General features: G+C 42.7%; 1 protein-coding gene across 3 annotated transcripts in view; it reads left to right on the top strand.

Moving 5' to 3' along the window:
• APP (amyloid beta precursor protein) overlaps positions 1 to 19133 on the top strand; it is a 287309-nt gene that overhangs the window by 100819 nt on the left and 167357 nt on the right. The window lies entirely within an intron of this gene.

The following is a 19133-nucleotide window of genomic DNA, read 5'->3' as shown; positions in this document are numbered from 1 at the left end:
GTGTTGGATTTGGCATCTACTACGGTGAGAACTTCTGTTTGGACTAAAATTTATAACTAGAAAATAGAATTCAAATTTTTCCTTAAGCCAAGTAGAAAATTGTCCTCTTTTATAATTCAATTAAGCAAGCTATCTAAAAGAATAAGATGAAAAGATAGTCTTGTCCTGTGCTTAGAGAAATCCATGAATATGCACATTGCCTATTTTATTTTATTAAAATGAACACTATTCATTTGTACATGACAACTGTTATCAGAGATCTATTTTATTGTTTTAACTTAATTTTATGAAAGAGAGGCTCTTGATTGTAGAACAGTGATTGACTTTTCAAAATATCAGTGTCAGCCCTGTTTTTCCAAAGAAGAGCTTTCTATATGTGGTCTTAAAAATGCACTTTTGGGGGGCTGGAGTGATAGCACAGTGGGTAGAGTGTTTGCCTTGCACGCGGCCGAGACCAGGGCTCGATTCCCAGCATCCCATATGGTCCCCTGAGCACCGCCAGGAGTAATTTCTGAGCACAGAGGCATAAGTAACCCCTGTGCATCGCCAGGTGTGACCCAAAAAGAAAAAAAATGCACTTTGTGGGTGGGCGTTAAAGATAGTACAGTGGTGGGGCTGGAGCGATAGCACAGCGGGTAGGGCGTTTGCCTTGCACGCGGCCGACCCGGGTTCTAATCCCAGCATCCCATATGGTCCCCTGAGCACCGCCAGGGGTGATTCCTGAGTGCAGAGCCAGGAGTAACCCCTGTGCATCGCCGGGTGTGACCCAAAAACCAAAAAAAAAAAAAAAGAAAAGAAAAAAAAAAGAAGAAAAAAAAGATAGTACAGTGGACAGCATGGTTGCTTTGCACAGGGCTGACCTGGGTTTGATCCCTGATATCCTGTATGGTTTCGGAGTCTTCCAGGTATGATCTCTGAGCACAGAGCCAGGCGTAAGCCCACAGCACTGCCAGGTGTAGTCCCCAACTCTGCCCCCCCCCCGCACCAAAAAACACACTTTCTGGGCTGGGGGGATAGGTAGTAAAATATAGGTAAAATACACATCTTGAATTTGACCCCAGGATGCACTTGATGGCTCCCACCCACGCACTGCCAAGTGTGTTTCCTAGCCAACAACCATTTTTCTGAGGATTTGGATGAATAACTAGCTTCCACATTATAGAAATTAAGATATTAAGGCTTTGAAGGTGATCCTTGTGAGTATCACCTTCAAAGGAAAGTTTTAGAATCATTAGATAATGGTATGACTAGGAAGGGTGTCAGGCCAGGAAAGAGGAACCCACATTTTTTTATCTCTTGATTGAGAAAAAGGCACATTTGTCTTCCTTTGGGGTGACCTTGGCTAAACCCTGCATTATATGTGTCACCTTAAGTTTATGTGATGCAGATTCATCTCCACATTTCTATATCAAGTCTGCCTTGGAATGGAAAATTGCAAATCATGGACACTTTTTCTGGAAGATTCTGATAGCCACATACTTTGATGTAGCAAAACATCAAACTCTTCCTTCTGCATATGAAATAAATTTCATTTATTTATTTTATTTTTACTTTTTGGCTCACAACCAGCAATGGATGCTCAGAGGTTCTCCTGGCTCTGCACTCAGGAATTTCTCCTGGTAGTGCTTGGGGGGACCTTATGGGATGCTGGGGATTGAACCCCGGGCCAGCCACATGCAAGGCAGATGCCCTACCTGTTGTACTATTACTCCAGCCCGTTCTGCGTATTTTTTTCAAAATCACATTTAGGGGTCAAAACAACTGAGACCCCCCAAGAATAATTCTTCCTATCATTTTTAAGAGAAGAAAAGAAACAATACTGTTCATAATGATTGATATCCTAGATAACCCCATCATTCAACGCCCTGATCATACACTGTGTCCCCATTTATAAAGGTTAAACCTAAAATGAGAGATTTGCCTTCTTTAAGCACTTTGTGTAAGTTTGATGTCCAACAGGGCCTTCTATTGAAAAAAAGGTAAGGTTTCACTTGATTTCAAGGCTGAGCTTCTGCGTGCCTGCAATGCTCACTTTTCAAAAATATTTGTGCCCTGGAGAGGTCAGGTGGAGATGGAGTTTTCTGTGACTTTGGATTGTTGACCTGGAGGACATTTGAGTAATGGAATGGGCTTTGGCCGAGTCCCACTGTTTTCTGCTCGAAGAGGGTGGCGCTGACATTGTTTAGAAAGGAACCACTAGTCTGAAGTCGTTTAAAGCCTGGATGCACCTTCGTTCCAGGCCTTTGCTTTATTGCTTCAGAGCATTCTAAGCCGCAGTATCCATAAATATGTCTCACACAGCTTGTAGTGACGCATATTTAAATGATTTTGCATCTAAACAAATGCCTTCACTCTTGCCTAGTGTGTAAAATTTGAATGACATTTTTGTTCTGCTGGAAAGAAACAGACATTTTCATTATAAAATTCAGTCAAGCAGAAAAGTAGCAAAGCACGCAGAAATTTTCATTTACATCCATGATTGAAGTTGCAGTTATAAAAGAAAATTACTAGGTTCCAGAATAGCCTCTTTCTTATTCTGTTTTATGACACAGGGGGATTGTGTCAATACAGAAATAGTCCTTTAGTGCTTTGGTTATTGAGAAAGGCTCCAATCAGTAAGTCCGAATTGTGCATCTCTTTTAACGGACCTTAGATTTTTCTAGAGTTTTCTTGAATTATCTTTAGACAGATTCAAGTATCCCTTTTATCACTTAAATCCATTACATATTCATCATAATGTGGGCTGTATGTTCTGATACCATAGAGATTCGCATTAATTTATTAGCTTTTACTTGTCAGTATCAGAAGGTAGAGGGTATAGACACACAATTCATTTGAGCTAGACCTAAAAGCCATCATAAGATGTTGAATTAGAGGTGTGAGATCAGAATTTTCCAGGGGGAATTTTCTGCTAGGTAGTTCATGGTTTGCCTTTCGGAGGCCTTAACTGTAATTATTTCCCACCTTGAACCCTCTTCCTTAGAAGTCCTGATTTCCAATTACTTCAGTTCTCGCAGGAGTGATAAGCCTTGGCAAATTGATTAACAATAATGAAACTAAGCCTTGTTTACAAATCTGAGTGGCATGATCTCAGTCCACAAAGGAGCAGTAACAGAGGGAGACACTAATTTAGCTGGGATCCATTCCTATCAAAAAGGGTACAGGATTTTTGAAACACCACTCAGAGTGCAACTGGGTAATCTTAAACGCATTTTTATTAAAGAGCTTGATGAGTAAGGTATATTCATTATGATTTTTTTAATCCCATTTGAGAATATGTCTTTATTCCCAAGATAGTAAAATATACAGCACGATCCCTTTTTTTCTCTGCTTTCCTGGAGCCTTGATAAGTTATGAGTAATGTTAGATACTGGTCAAAGATTGTCCTAGTTCTGAATCTTATACTCTAATTATTTCCTGCCTAGCTCTTCTGCTGAATAACTTGTTCTTTTCTTTCCTTCTTAATTCTCTCTCTTTATTGACTTCTTTTTGCCCTCAACTTGCGTCTTTGGAGCTATTCTTATTTTCTGCTAAGTTTTGAGTTTGAAAACCCCTCGAATAGAGCATCATTATTCTTACAATAATTCTTAAAGTATTATTCTTACAATTATTTTATAATAATTCAGAGATAATCTCTTTGTTGTTGTGGTTTTTTTTTGGTTTGGTTTGGTTTGTTTTCCAAAATATTTAATTCATTTATTTTTTATATTTTATTTTATCTATTTTTTTTAAAGAGCTGGAGCCATAGCACAGTGGGTAGTTTGCCTTGCATGCGGCCAACCCGGAAGAGCCCGGCAAGATACTGAGAGTATCTTGCCCGCACGGCAGAGCCTGGCAAGCTACCCATGCCATATTTGATCTGCCAAAAACAGTAACAACAAGTCTCACAATGGAGATGTTACTGGGGCCCGCTCGAGCAAATCGATGAACAACGGGATGACAGTGCTACAGTGCTTTTTTATTATTATTTTTCTAATGTTATTGAATCACCGTGAGATAGTTAGAAGCTTTCATGTTTGGGTTACAATCTCACAATGATCAAACACCCATCCCTCCACCAGTGCACATTCTCCACCACCAATGATCCTAGTATCCCTCTCACCACTCCCACCTCAGCCCCTCCCCACCTCACCCCACCTCAGTGGCAGGGCATTCCCTTTTGTTTCCTCTCTCTCATTTTGGGTGTTGTAGTTTGCAATAGAGGCATGGAGTGACCAGTGTGTTCGATCTAGAGTCTACGTTCGGCTTGCATCTCCCAACCCGAGCGGATCCTCCAAACACCCTTACTTGGTGTTCCCTTCTCTATCTGAGCTGTCTTTTTTTGCAGCATGTAAAGCCGGCTTCCAAGCCATGGGGCAAATGTCTTGGTGCTTATTTCTACTATTCATGGGTGTTAGTCTCCTATGTTTATCCCCGAGACAACCTCTTTGTGTCCTACAGTTGGTCATTTCAAATTTAGGGTCTGCATAAGACAGTCTAAAAGGATCTCTTTGATTTTTTTTATTTTAGGGTTTTTGGGTCACACCAAGAGATGCTCAGGGGTCACTCCTAGCTCTGCACTCAAGAATTACTCCTGGTATAGAAAAGTGTCTGCTATAGAGACAGGATGAGGGGGGGAGGAGGGGGCTGGTAGTGGCAGGAGGGAAAAGGGATAAATTGGTGGTGGAAAATGCAAACAGGAGGGATGGATGTTGAAACATTTTATGACTGAAATCTGATCCTAAATATTCTTGTAAACATGTATCTCACAGTGATTTAATAAAACAAATACTAAATAAAAAAAAAAAGAATTACTCCTGGCGGTGTTCAGAGGATCATATGGGATGCTGGGAATTGAACCAGGATCAGTCCTGTGCAAGGCAAATGCCCTGCCCGCTGTGCTATCGCTCCAACCCCAAGGATCTATATCTTAAGAGATGCCGAAAAGCACAGTTGCAGTGGATATTTGTGTGTATTATGAAGGGGTTGGCTATCACACTTAGGATAGATAATAGGCTGGATAGTCTTTGAGTTGTATGAGCATATTTTATAACTATAAAATATGTGTAGGGTCCTAAACTGGCCATGAAAAGGAGACAGGAAACTTCCTCATTTAACCTTAAAAGGTGATGAAGAGTCCCGGAATCTAGTGTCATAATCATTGTAGTATATGTACTTAGTGCAGGAGGGAGAATTGGATGGGATGGTTTTTGCTTAGGAAATGGTTTATTGGAGTTGAGAATTTTGCAATAATTTTACATATGAGGTGATCTGGGGTCCAGTTTCAGGATTATGGAGTGTCAAAGTGAAGTAGACATACAGCCTGTCGGGGTAGAAACTTGACTCAATGGTAAGCATTTCCTGAGAATAGATGGCACAGTGAGACAAGACTCTGTTTTGAAGCTCACCTGGATTTGTTTAGTAGGCTTGGTGCTTCTCCAAGATGGTTATTCTGTCCTTTCTATTGCATTTGCATAAGAAATATTTTGACCCAGTGCTGATTATTCTTTGGTAGAGTTCCAAGATTTGATGGTCAGTTGATAGCCTGATTCTAGTGCAGTTGCCGGAAGCGGTGCCCTTGGAGTTAGTCCTCGGCAGACAACTGGATGTGTCCACCAAAAGGATGACTTTGAGAGAAAGAGAACTTGTTGGTTTCTGGGGCGCAGGTGATGGATCTGAGTGAGAAAGCACACACAGGGGGTCAAAGACATACTTGTTTTGGAATAGTACTTTTAAGAGATGAGTCAAATACCAAAGGACAGTCGAAACGAGGGCCTCTTGGAAGCTTGCCACAAATGTGGCCGGGAGGGTGGTTAGGACAGGGCAGGGACCTCTAGGACAATGATGGTTGGAAATGGTCACTCTGGACAAGACTGAGTGCTGAAAGGAGGTAAAAGGAGAAACATGATCACCTTTCAGTACCTATATTGCAAACCATAATGCCCAAAAGGAGAGAGGTGGGGAAGGAGAGGGAGAGAGAGAAACAGGCTCTGTGTGTGTGTGTGTGTGTGTGTGTGTGTGTGTGTGTGTGTGTGGTGTGTTTGGGGATGAGGGATACTGGGGACATTGGTGGTGAGAAATGTGAACTGGTGAAGAATTGAGTCTACGGTGATTCAATGGGAAGGAAGGGAGGGAGGGACGGAGGGACGGAGGGACGGAGGGGGAGAAGAGACAAACAATTAGGATATGAAAGAGAATGGGAAAGCAACTGCTGTTGAGGTTGGGAGAAACGCAGAGAAGAGAGAATTGAAGGAAGAAGGCACATGGGAGAGGGAGTGGACGTGAACTTCAGGGCTGAAAAGAGACCAAGGTGCTGGTTGCTATTGGCCTTGCCTTGCAAGGATGGCTCTCAGATTGGGGGAGTAAGGCTGAATGGTAATGAGTTGGAACGAACAAATCAGGGCTTTGAAATGGACCGTCCACCACCAGTTGGTCGGGAAGTGTATCTGGAAAAGGGCTCTTCCTGTCTCGGTCACCGCCTACCTCACACTGGCGCCTCAGTCTGGTGTGTGGGGGGAGAGAACAAAAACACTCTTGAGTATTTTTGCCTCTGTGTATAATTTAAGGTTTTCGTAATAACTGGTGGTTCTTCTGCCTCACCATGCATCCGTCTGATTGGTATTTTGTTAGCAATTATGCGGCCTTTTAAAAGGCCCAGAAATAGCCCTAATTAATTGTGTCTTCAAAATCTATCAGGTTGTGAATTTTTAATAGTCAGGAAGAAAGAGAAGTGTTCGGAGAAATTCTCCTGAGAGCCAACTTATATCTTCAAGCGACAGTTCCCCCTCCTCATCCCCCCCCAAAAAAAAAATCCAGCAAAATACTCAGCAGTCGAGCAGGATATTGCTCCAATACCTGCCTTCCTTCGCATCTGAAGCAGCCCAAGGATAACTAGGTTTAGGGCTAAAGGACACTGTGCTTGTATTTCTGCTTCTAGAATCAATCCTAGAGATTAAATTCAGAAATACGGATGATAGAATGAAATTGGCAAAAAAGAAAAATGGAGGGAAAATAACAGTTTACAAATCAGAATCACTGGTGGTAACAAATTGAATTTTCTTTTCATTTTTAAAAAAAAAAAACTTTTATTTTTATATTTCCTTTTGGATAACACCTGGCAATACTCAGGGCTTACTCCTGGCTCTGCATTCAGGAAATCACTCCTGGCAGTGCTTGGGGGACCCTATGGGATGCTGGGGATCAAACCCAGGTTGGCCACATGCAAGGCAAATGCTCTACCCGCTGTGCTATCACTTCAGCCCACAAATTGAATTTTCATGGTAGTTCTTAGTGTCAAAGTATTTCCTCCTCTGGGGCTGGAGTGATAGCACAGCGGGTAGGGCATTTGCCTTGCAAGCAGCCGACCCGGATTCTATTCCCAGCATCCCATAGGGTCCCCTGAGCATGGCCAGGAGTAATTCCTGAGTGCAGAGCCAGGAGTGACCCCTGAGCATCTCTGGGTGTGACCCAAAAAGCAAAAAAAACAAAACAAAACAAAAACAAAAACCAGCAGACAACTGCAAGTCACAGGAGCCTATGGGCATTCTTAAACCAAGCATGTGCCAGAGTGTAAAAATAAGTACCTGGCAGAGTTAGTCTGGTGAGGAGAAGGGGAAAAATGTAGAATGTTGTAGGAACCCTTATTAATTTAAGTTTAAATCATAACATTTAGGATGTATTGGGTTAAAACCCATTACTGAAACCATTTACCTATTCCTTTTTACCCTTTTATGGATGCTACTTTTTTGGCAGGTGGGACAGGGAGAGTCACACCCACAGTGCTCAGGACTTGCTCCTGGTTCTGTGCTCAGGGATCACTCCTGATGCTGCTCAGCGGCCAGTGACAGTGACAGGGATCAAACCTAGGTTAACCAAGTACAAAGCAAGCTCCCTAACCACTGTACTACCTATCTGGCCCTTCATTTTACTTTTGAAACTAAGTGTGGGGGCTCTGTGTTATGACCCACACTGTATTTCTGACGGACAGGGCTGCTGCTTTGAGGAAGGACTGCGTCTGAGTTCTTCTGTATCCTTCATGGAACAGGGTACAAAGAGATATTCAGTAATACTCAGTGGTGGCAGTGACAGTCTCTTGGAAACTCAACCCTCCTTGCACCAGTTTTCAATTGGTATTCCTCATCCTGGGCCCCATCCCGTTTGGACCCCTCTGACCTGGAGGCATCATTAGCATCACCTTCTGATGAGTGATAGCCACTCCATCCTCGAGCTTTACAGTGCTCTCTCTCTCTCTCCTCAGGCCTCAGATTTAGAAATTTTCCTTTCCGCATTTTGTGTGTTCTAAGATTAAAGCAACAAAGGATGAAAGAGGAGTCACTTGGCTCTGCAGGAAATGTGCAAGGCCTTCGTAGGTGCCAGCGTGGCAGATGGGACAGAGAGGCAGAGGGTTATGGAAAGAACATGAAGGATGAGAACGTTTAATCTCTCCTCTCTAAGGGACGAACTTGCAGCCACTTACAAAAGAGACAAAGGCCGTTTTCTTCCACTTCTGTGGCGGCCCCTAGAGTAATCAGAATGGGAAATGGTGGGATGGCAATTTCCGGGGAACAGGCAGAGAGCGAAAGGCATCATTGAAAGCGTGAAGAGTTTCTATTCTTTTTTTTTTCTTTTTGGGTCACACCCAGCAATGCTCAGGGGTTCCTCCTGGCTCTGTCCTCAGGAATTACTCCTGGTGGTGCTTGGGGAACCATATGGAAAGCTGGGAATTGAACCCAGGTTGACGGCGTGCAAGGCAAACGCGCTGCCCTCTGAACTATCACTCTGGCCCGAGTTTCGATTCTTCATGATGCCAAAAGTTCTGGAGCTCAGCTGCTGGCCTGCGTGGCTAATCCTTGAGGCGACTGCACAGTGCCCTCCAAAAGGGTGACAATGGTAAAGCTTAGCATCAATGCATGTTACTACCACTCAAGAGAGAAAGGCAGGCTGTTGTCAAAAGTTTCATAATGCAATACCCAGTAACTTAAAAAGTAATAATAAGAATAAGATGAGTTCTGATGGATTATCCTAAGTCGACCCTTGTGTCACCCGCAGGAACAGCTGCATCACCTGGGAGCTTGTTAGAAAGGCAGAATCTGTCCCACCCTAGACTTGCCCAACCAAGAGCTGCCTTTTAATTAGATCCCCAGGTGACAGGTTAAAGTTGCAGAAGCTGATGTGACCCCAAAACAAAACAAAGAAATAAGAATGTTGATGTGGAAGCAAATGGGTATATCCTTATTAAAAATCATATTTAAATGAATCACATACAGCATTATAATTTTAGGTGTTCAACATAAGTGGTTTGTATATCTTATGACATAACCACATGGACTCATAGAATTTTATTTTTCTGTGATGAAGACAATATCTCTTCTGTTAGGAGCTTTAAATGCATATGCCCTTAGATGAACTTTCAGAGTCTTCACAGTTTTCTTGAATTTTTAGTTTTAGATTTATGGATACTACACTTGATCTTAGCCAAAAGGCTGAGAACTGGAGCGATAGCTCAGCAGGTAGGGCGTTTTACCTTGCACTCGGCCGACCCGAGTTCAATTCCTCCGACCCTCTTGGAGAGCCCAGCAAGCTACCAAGAGTATCCCGCCCATACGGAAGAGTATGGCAAGCTATCCATGGCGTATTTGATATGCCAAAAACAGTAACAACTAGTCTCACGATGGAGACATTACTGGTGCCCGCTTGAGCGATCTTTCAAAGTCCCCCTATACCTCTTGACCAGCTTCTCCTGTTATTAGCATCTTCCAGAACTAATATAGATGTATTACAATGGACACGCCCATCTTTACCTGGGTGGAGGTCGGTATGGGTGGAGGGTCCACCCAGCAGGGCTCCAGGGCCATGCCTGGCATTGCTTAGAGATACGTGTTCCCAGGATTCCAACAGGGCCCTAACCTTTGTACTGTCTCCCCTGCTTAAATTGTAACATTGTTTATATAGTACATATTCTGGGTGGTCCTTAGATGTTAGCTATTGTCTTTATTCTAAGACCAGGAAACCACATGACAGTTGTCTTGAGTCTTCCTAGCTAGCTTCCTTGGAAGTGTCATTCTCTCATACTTTCATTGTGTCTAATGACCTTGGGAGGAGGACCGGCCAAGTATTTTGTAGCAGGTCTCTCTGTGCAGATTTTCTGTCCTGCTGGGGTTGTGAATTTTTGGAAGGAAGGACCGCAGTGATAACACATCCTTTCCTTTTCATCCCGGGCACATACTGTCAGTGTGATAAGGCACTGCTGATGTTTGTTCACCTTGGTCCCCTATCTGGGCCAGTGCCTGTCAGTGACTCTACTATGAAGCATGATCCGTTAGATACTGTTTTCTTTGGAAGGAAGTCGCTAATGCACAGCTTACACTTAGAGAGTGGAAATTAAATTTCACTTTCTCGTGGGTAGAGAATATAGACAAATCACTTGTTAGTCTTTTGCATTTGAGTTCCCTCTTCCCCAACTCCCACTATTCATTTGCTCTGTCAGGGTCTTGTCTGTTTATTTGATATTTTGTGTATAATCAAGCGCTAAATTCTCATTGTTTCGGATCCAGTTGTTGAGCTTTGACCATTAGCCACTTTTTTGTTTTCCTTTTTGGGTCACACCCGGCATTTCACAGGTGTCACTTCTAGCTCATGCACTCATGAATTACTCCTCGAAGTGCTCAGGGGACCATATGGGATGCTGGGAATCGAACCCGGGTTGGCCACGTGCAAGGCAAACGCCCTACTCACCATGCTGTCGCTTCAGCCCCCATTAGCCACTTTCTTGGTTGCCTCTTGTGCTCATTTGGCTTGACCTCATTTTTTATGTCTACAGAATGTTCTAGATTCTTCTCGAATATTTTCTGTTTCAACCCTAGAATATTCTACTTTTTCTAAAGAGCACTGGTTCCTTTCGTCGAAGAAAAAGATTAGAAACTAAGTGTTGGCCGCTACATATGCCCATTACTATTGGAATGTCTTTGCTGCTAGGCCCGATCAGCTGACAGAGCAAGACAATATATCTGCATGCTACACACGCTGCCTTGGGATTTCGCCTATCTGTATTTTTCTACTCCACCATCTGCTCTATATTAAGCTAAATATAAGTTCATTCTGATGCCTTCAACCTGAATATATTACCACCTTTCCTTGCTCTTCTATAAATTTCACTCTGACAGTGAAAAACTGGCTCCCCACATCCATTTACGTAATTTTTCAGTTTCTTTGGTGGGGGGGAGCACCTCTAGCAGTCTTCAGGGACTACTCCTGACTCTGTGCTCAAGGATCACTCTTGGCAGTGCTCAGAGCATTATAGTGCCTGGGATTGGTCAGCTGCATGCAAAGTAACAGCCTTAACCCTACTCTCCAGCTCGTAAATGTTCAGTTTCTGTATTTTTCTCACAGTAGTAGTACAGCATTATTAACTTAAAACTATATAAAACTGCAGAATTTTTAGCAGATGTTGATTTTCCCTAGTTTTTCACATGTCTTTGCACTGTTTATTTTTATTTATTTATTTATTTATTTTTGGTTTGGGAGGTGGGATTGGAGCGATAGCACAGAGGGTAAGGCATTTGCCTTGCACGTGGCCAACCCAGGTTCGATTCCTCTCTCCTTCTCGGAGAGCCTCGCAAGCTACCAAGAGTATCCCGCCTGCATGGCAGAGCCTGGCAAGCTACCCATGGCATATTCGATATGCCAAAAACAGTAACAACAAGTCTCACAATGGAGACTTTACTGGTGCCCGCTCGAGCAAATCGATGAACAACGGGACGACAGTGCAACAGTGGTTTGGGAGGTCCTAGCCAGCTGTATTCAGGACTTCCTATTGGTTCTGCACTCAGAGATCACTTCTGGCAGTGCTTGGGGGGGACCGTGTGTGGAACTGGGATCGAACCCATGTCAGCTGTGTGCAAGGCATGCACCTTGCCCACTGTATTATCATCTCTGTGATGTGTAAAAGTGCTCAGAGGCTCCTATGACTTCCAGTTGTCTGCTGAAGACAAACTTCATTATTGCTGGGCAGTAATGACTCAGAGCTTGGGCTTTGCACTCTTCCTGTCCTCCTCTCACCCTGCCATTCATGTATATTGTAGATTTGGCTCCACTCCCTTGAATAATCACAGGATTTACAGGAAACTTGTCCTTTTCACTCACCGCCCCCTGCACCCCACTCCCCTTTGCCTACATCTTAATCCATTCTATTTCCGCCATTTGGCAAAGGTTCGGATCAGAAGAATGCCATCTGTCAGTTCTTCCTCTTAACTGGTAAAAGTCACAGGGAAATGTTCACAGTGACAACAGTCACTTAAAAGAGACCTAATTTCCCCCTCCTGTCCTCTTTGAGAACCAGTAAGCTACACTCTGAGACCAGCCTGTAACTTTTTTTTTTTTATCGCATGGAAAGTTTGTTCAGAGGTATTTGGACCACTTCTGAAAATATTTGTCTTTCTCCTCAAATGCCTCCCAGAGAAGTTTCCCAACTTTTCCTATGTGTTCACAGAGGAAAGTTACAAAATATCAGCACATAATGAGCAAATTGAAGGGGGAAATTGGCTGAGAAGTGAAGAGCCTAGAATGGTCAAGTGAAAAAATTGCCAAAGTAATCAACATTGGTCTCTAGTTCTCATTTGACCGAGAGCCTCTGTGGTAGTGCCAGGTAATAAGCTCATCCATCCTGAGTGTGTGCATGACTGAGTAACCTGCAGTGGGGAGGAAGCACTCAGGGCTCCTGGTCCTGTCTTTTTCTTCAGCATCAGTATAATGCATCTTAAAGCTACTCGAATAGGAGCAAATGCATTTGTTCTTCTTTGTTCCATGGCCCTGGTTTGAGCTTTTAGATTTTGTCTTCAGATTTATCCAGAAAATTCATATTATTTCTCACCAAAGGGGCTGGAGCCATAGCGCAGCGGGTGGGGCGTTCTTCTTGCATGCAGCCGACCTGGGTTCAATTCGTTCATCCCTCTTGGAGAGCCCAACAAGCTACTGAGAGTATCTCACCCGCACGGCAGAGCCTGGCAAGCTCCCCGTGGCATATTCGATATGCCAAAACAGTAACAACAAGCTTCATGATGGAGACGTTACTGGTGTCCACTTGAGCAAATCAATGAGCAGCAGGATGACAGTGATACAGTGATACAGTGATCCCTACTGCTATCAACCTGGTCCAAGCCAGTCTCATCTTCCACCTCACTCATTGCAACAGTTCCTCCTCACCTGATCTTCCTCCTTGATCCTAAGGACAAGCAAGAATCATTCACTTAGAGGCCAGAGAGATAGGACAGTGGGTAAGGCAACTAATTGCCTTGTACGTGGCTGACCCTGGGTTCGATCCCTGGCACTTCATATGCTCCCCTGAGCTCTCCGGGAGTGATCCCAGAGTGCAGAACCAAGAGTAAGCTCTGAGCATAGCCAGGTGTGGCCCCAAAACCAACCCTTTCAAAAAGAAAAGAAACGCTCACTTAGAATGTGGGCTATGCTAAAAAAACAAACAAACAAACAAAAAAACATGCACTGGACTTTGTCATTCTCTGGATCTTCTAATCTTGCTGTTTCATGAACTCACCACACATGCTCCAGCCCCACACCTTTGTCCTGGTTTCCTGGGCCGCCTACACTCCTTCCATCCTGATGTCTTGCCTGCTCTACTTCCTCCTTCTGTTAATTCTTCACTCAGATGAATTTATGTAGGAAGTGAGCCCTGCCCTCATCCCTCTACTGAAAATTCTACTAGAAAGCAATCCGTATCCTTTGATCTGCTCATCGCCATAAACTTTATTGTCATCTGACATTGTTTTTTGGAAATCTCTTCTTAGTAGAATCTTGTTAAGTTCCATGTCTTTTGTTCGGTGCTGTAGTCTCAACACAGAGATAAAAATAGAGGGTATGTAGGTGAAGAGTTAGTGTGGGGAGGCCTGTGACAGACAGAGGGAGAGCGTTTAAGAAATGCGGTTGGACGGGGGAGGGGGGTGCTGGAATGATAGTACAGCGGGTAGGGCGTTTGCCTTGCATGTGGCTGATCAAGTTTGATTCCCAGCATCCCATATGGTCCCCTGAGCACCACCAAGAGTAATTCCTGAGTGCAAAGCTAGGAGTAACCCCTGTGCATCACCAGGTGTGACCCAAAAAGAAAAAAAAATAAAATAAAAAGAAAGAAAGAAATGCGATCACAGCCAGGACCAGAGCTCAGTGACAGGGGCACGGGGGCTGTGATTTCTCTGATTCTGCGCTCAGAGGATTCTGCCCAACCATGTGGACTGCCCGTTTGTCATCAGAAGCTATACACACGTGCCTTTACCTGTCTGACTATAACTGGATAGTGACAATGAAGGGGAAATAAAACACCATGGTCTTTCATAGGTGAAGAGCTGAGAGGATCAGCAATAAATGAAGAATAAGATTACTAGGATTTTGATTAATGGGAGAAGCAGTACTGGTGGATGAATGGATACAGGAAAAACGATCCTAGTGAGAGCTGAGTGCTTTATGACTGTGCGCTCATTTAATTATCTCAGCTCTGCCCTTGACTAGGCGTGATCTGGGTTGGTTGTGAAATTGCTATGCACTGATTCTTCTAAGGTGAGATCACTGTGTCTCCTGCAGTGTGTGGTACTTGGACCCAGTGAGCTGATGCCTCGGAGGCAGTGACTGGCACCGGCTTTACAATGGTGCAACTTTCTCCATCTTGCTTTACACCATCCAGTGGATCCCAAGGAACAAAACAGGGTCTTTGTCTTTTTCCATTGTGTCATTTATTGCTAGAACATTCTACCAGAAACTCTCTTGAATCTAATTCTGGAGATACAGGGAAGAAGGGACACTTTCTGGACTAATATTCCAAAGGCCTCAGACATTTTTGGCCCTTCTGGTTTCATGATCCCTGTTGGGTCACTAGGTCCCCGTGCACTCAGAGAGACATCCTTTATCCCTCTAATAGCTATAAAGAACCTCTGTAGAACTCTGGACTCTTAATCGTTCTATTCAATGCCACTCTGATCTTCAAAAATTGAGTAGTCTTAGTTTTGAGAAATTTTGCTTCCTTCCTCCACCACCCTTCTCCCATCAGTGCCATGTACCCACAATATCTGCTGTTGACTTGTAGCATCTCATTATCTTGTTTCTGAAATTAAGACTTCTAGAGTTTTCCTTGAATCACCTATCTTTAAGAAAGGCAACATAAAACAATTTTCAGGGCAGGAAAGATAGTCCTGTGCCAGGGTTCTGACTCACATGTGCTTGACCCAGGTTGCATCCCGGGCACCCGGTATACTACATGGCCTCCTAAACATCACCAGGTGTAGTCCAGGGGGTCCCCAAGTAGTACTAGAGTAACCCCCATGGTGCTTGGCACCACAGGGCTCAAGCAGCACTGCATCCTCAGGCACTAGCACTGTACCACCAGTCAAATTGGCTAAGTACTCCCCAGCATGACCCCCAGGCTCCCTGAACACCTCTTAAAAGGTTTCCATCCCACCCTCCAAAATCTTCCCAACAGTGCCCAGTAGCCACCACTCAGGGTTAAAACATATATATAAAACATATATTTATGTATATATATATAACATATATATGTATATATATATATATATGCAAAATCCAGCATGCTAAGGACAGCAGTACAGAAAGGTAGAATCACTGGCCCCTTGATGTTGTCATTAAATATCTGATATCTGTAGCCGCGGAGTTCTTTTGTGAGTCAAATGGCCCCATCGTGTTCTCAGGCCGTGGTCTTGGTGGGTTATCTGTTCTGGATGCTGTGATGCACTCCCCTCTGCTGTATAGGTTTTCCTGGCTAATTCAAGTCTAGTTTTATTGTTGTGCTGGCCACTTTGTACATGATAATATGAAAGTAGGTTGTTGTCTATGAAAGTGAGCCTACTTTAAAAGAAAAAAATAAAGCTAAGGGGGATTGCCAGCTAAACCTTTTTTGCCTCAAGTTTAAATGACAGTGAGTGGAGTTACCGCTCTTGGAGAGAAAGTCGGGAGAACTGATTTTCAGGCCGGTTCTACTGCCAGCTGGCCCAGTGGAAAAGTCACTTGACCTGCGTCCTTTTCCTCCCATTTGCAGACAGAGGTCATTTGAGCTGGCCTGTCCTCTCAGAGACCACCAGGGAGCGGTGGGTAGAGACCAGCAGAGTCCCAGTTGAATTCTGTATCATTGCTCACTTCGCCTCAGCAACCTTTTAGCCAAGATTGCATTAGCCTTGAAAATTCCCTTTTGGTTTCAACGAGCGAGTATGTTGTGTGTATCATATAAATTGTGAATTTTTAAAATAGGAGACCAGGTTGTGTGATTATTAATAAACATACAGTGTATACCAATGTATGCATCCACTAGGATTTAGATGGTGCCACATTTTTTTAAATTTGATATAAACAGTAACAGTTTGTCTCATTATGATGCTTTATTTTGGGTTTTGGTGTCTTTCACTGGAGTTCTGTTAAGATTTTGTTTTTTTGCTTCGTAGAGATCAAACCAAATAAACAGAAGACTTATTTTAAAAACAAAAGTGCACTCGATAGTCTGTAAACTCTAGATACATACTAGCAGGCATTTTAAATTAAATTTTACTTTTGGAGCAATTTTGGATTCACAATAATATTGAATGGAATGTATAGAGTTCCCATATATTTCCTGCCCTAGCATAGATATTTTTTAAATCCTTTTCAAATTAAAAAGGCTAAAGCAAACTGTCAAGCTAAGCAAGTTTCTGAGAAAGGATTCATTTGTTAGTCCTGTTTAATTCTTATTAGAATGCTTTAAACAGATTTTTTGTGGTTCAGTTGCTTAAGATCTCTGTTGTGTAACATTCCAGTGTGTTTCATCAGTTTTGAAAGCAGTATAAGTGGATCTGTAAAACCACAGTTTGTTGCTAAATTTTATTTTAATATCAGAGTACAATGAGTTTTTCATTTTGCCATTAACCCGCAGGCTTATCAGATAACCAGTATTAATCCTTTTAAAAAGCAGTCTCACTGGGGAAGGCACACACATTTCTTGGCTACTGAAATTTAGAAACCTAAGAGCGTCTTTCCAATGCCAAATGAAATGTTATTTTGAAAGTTAAAAATTGTTCTTTGATAAATGATTATACATGTTCTTTGACAAACAGTAAATTTTGTGAACACACACACACACACACACACACACACACATGATTTTGACTTTGTTATTAAGCTCTAGTCCTCAGAGAGTCAGGGATAACTCAAAGTGGACAGAGTATATATATATATATATATATACATATATATATGTATATATATATATATATATGCCTTGCAAGCACATGGCCCCACGTTAGATCCCTAGTACCTTCATCCCCAAAAATAGCCTAGATTATCACTCAGATTTTAAAAAAACAATCCAAAGTTCCATAGACAAGCAATAACGAAGGGAGTTCATAACCTTGAAACCAGTTTCACAAGAAGCATTAAAGGAGCTTCTTTAAAAGACAAGGCTCAGAAACATGCATAACCTCTATTAAATGATGGGAACAAATTCCTTCATCTCAATAATCACACTCAGTGTCAATGGGCTAGACTCATGAAGCAAGAGACCAGAGTGGTAGGAGGGATCAGAAAGTGAACCCAGCTGTCTGTTGCCCACAGAAGACATGTCTGAAAAATCAGGGTAAATGCAGAGTCATGGTAAAGGTTGGAAAACAGCCTTATATGCAAACAAGTCCCCTAAAATGGCTGAGTAGCCGTATTGATACCAAACAACAAAATCTTCAAAATCTTAGAGGCGTTAAGGAATGGGAATGGTTATTTTTCAATGATCAAGGAATCAATATATACCAAGAAGAAATCACGCCTAAACATATGTAAACCTAATGTTGTACCATTAACATATTTTAAATAATAACTAACAACTGGAGGAAGATATTGATGGAAACACAATAGTAGTAGGAGACCTTATTTTTATTTTTTTATATGATTCCCTTTGGGGGTGCTTTTTGGGTCACACCTGGCGGTGCTCAGGGGTTACCCTTTGTGCTACACTCAGAAAATTACTCCTGGTGGTACTTAGGGGACCATAAGGGATGCCGGGGATAAAACCTGGGTCAGCCACATGTAAGGCAAACATCCTACCCACTGTACTATTGCTCTGGCCCCAGTCGTAGGGAACTTTAACCTCCTTCTGTCACTGCTGGATAGAACAACTAGGGGAAGATCTCTGGTCTCGAAGGGAAAAATAGGACAGTTGGAGCTAGCAAGTATTTATAGGGCCCATCAACACCCCCCGTAAAGTTGAGAGCACATTTTTCTCCAGTGCACATGAAACATTCTCCAAGTAGACCACACGCTGGGCCACAAAGTCTATCTCCATAAAATGAAGAAGAGAAGAAGCATATTCCCAATCCTCTGAGACCACAGTGCTTTCAGAATTTCAGTAGTGGGGAAATTGCAAGCAAAACAGGGAAAAGACTCAAACACTTGGAAACTAAACAAAATAAATAAAAAGGGATTTTCTTAATTAAAAAGAAATTAAAGACCTTCAAAAGGAGAATCTCTTTTAAAAAAAATAAATGAAAATACAGTACGGGGGACTGGAGCAATAGCACAGCGGGTAGGGCGTTTGCCTTGCACGCGGCCGACCCAGGTTCAATTCCCAGCATCCCATATGGTCTACTGAGCACCGCCAGGAGTGATCTAAAAAAAGCAACAACAACAACAAAAAAAAACTAAAAATACAATACGGGAGCAACAAATGCCAAAGGCAGCAGAACTGGAGGGTTGGTCCAGAGAACTGAACTTTTCCAGGGAGTCTGGGGAGAAGAGGAACAGTTACGCTGCTGGTGTTATGGGTTAGCGAGATGATACGCATATGAAACATCATTAACAGTATTATAAATCATGGTACCACAATAAAATCGGAGGGTGGGCGGCAGGATTAAGTTCAAGATTTTGTTTCACGATACGATTATTCTCCTTTCATTTACATTAGAGTGAGTTTACATAAAATTTTTTGTCATGTCTATACTGTAATACCAGAAATAGAATTAAAATAATTTGCACAGTATATGTTTGAATCGATAGCACAGCAGGTAGGGCGTTTGCCTTGCATGCAGCTGACCCAGGTTCAATTCCTCTGCCCCTCTCGGAGAGCCCGGCAAGCTACCTGTGGTGTAACAATATGCCAAATACAGTAGTAAAAACAAGTCTCACAG

The sequence above is a fragment of the Sorex araneus genome, chromosome 2 (assembly GCF_027595985.1).
Source record: "Sorex araneus isolate mSorAra2 chromosome 2, mSorAra2.pri, whole genome shotgun sequence".
Lineage (NCBI taxonomy): Eukaryota > Metazoa > Chordata > Mammalia > Eulipotyphla > Soricidae > Sorex > Sorex araneus.
Note: the sequence above shows the minus strand (reverse complement) of the source record. Positions and strands in the feature narration are given on the sequence as shown.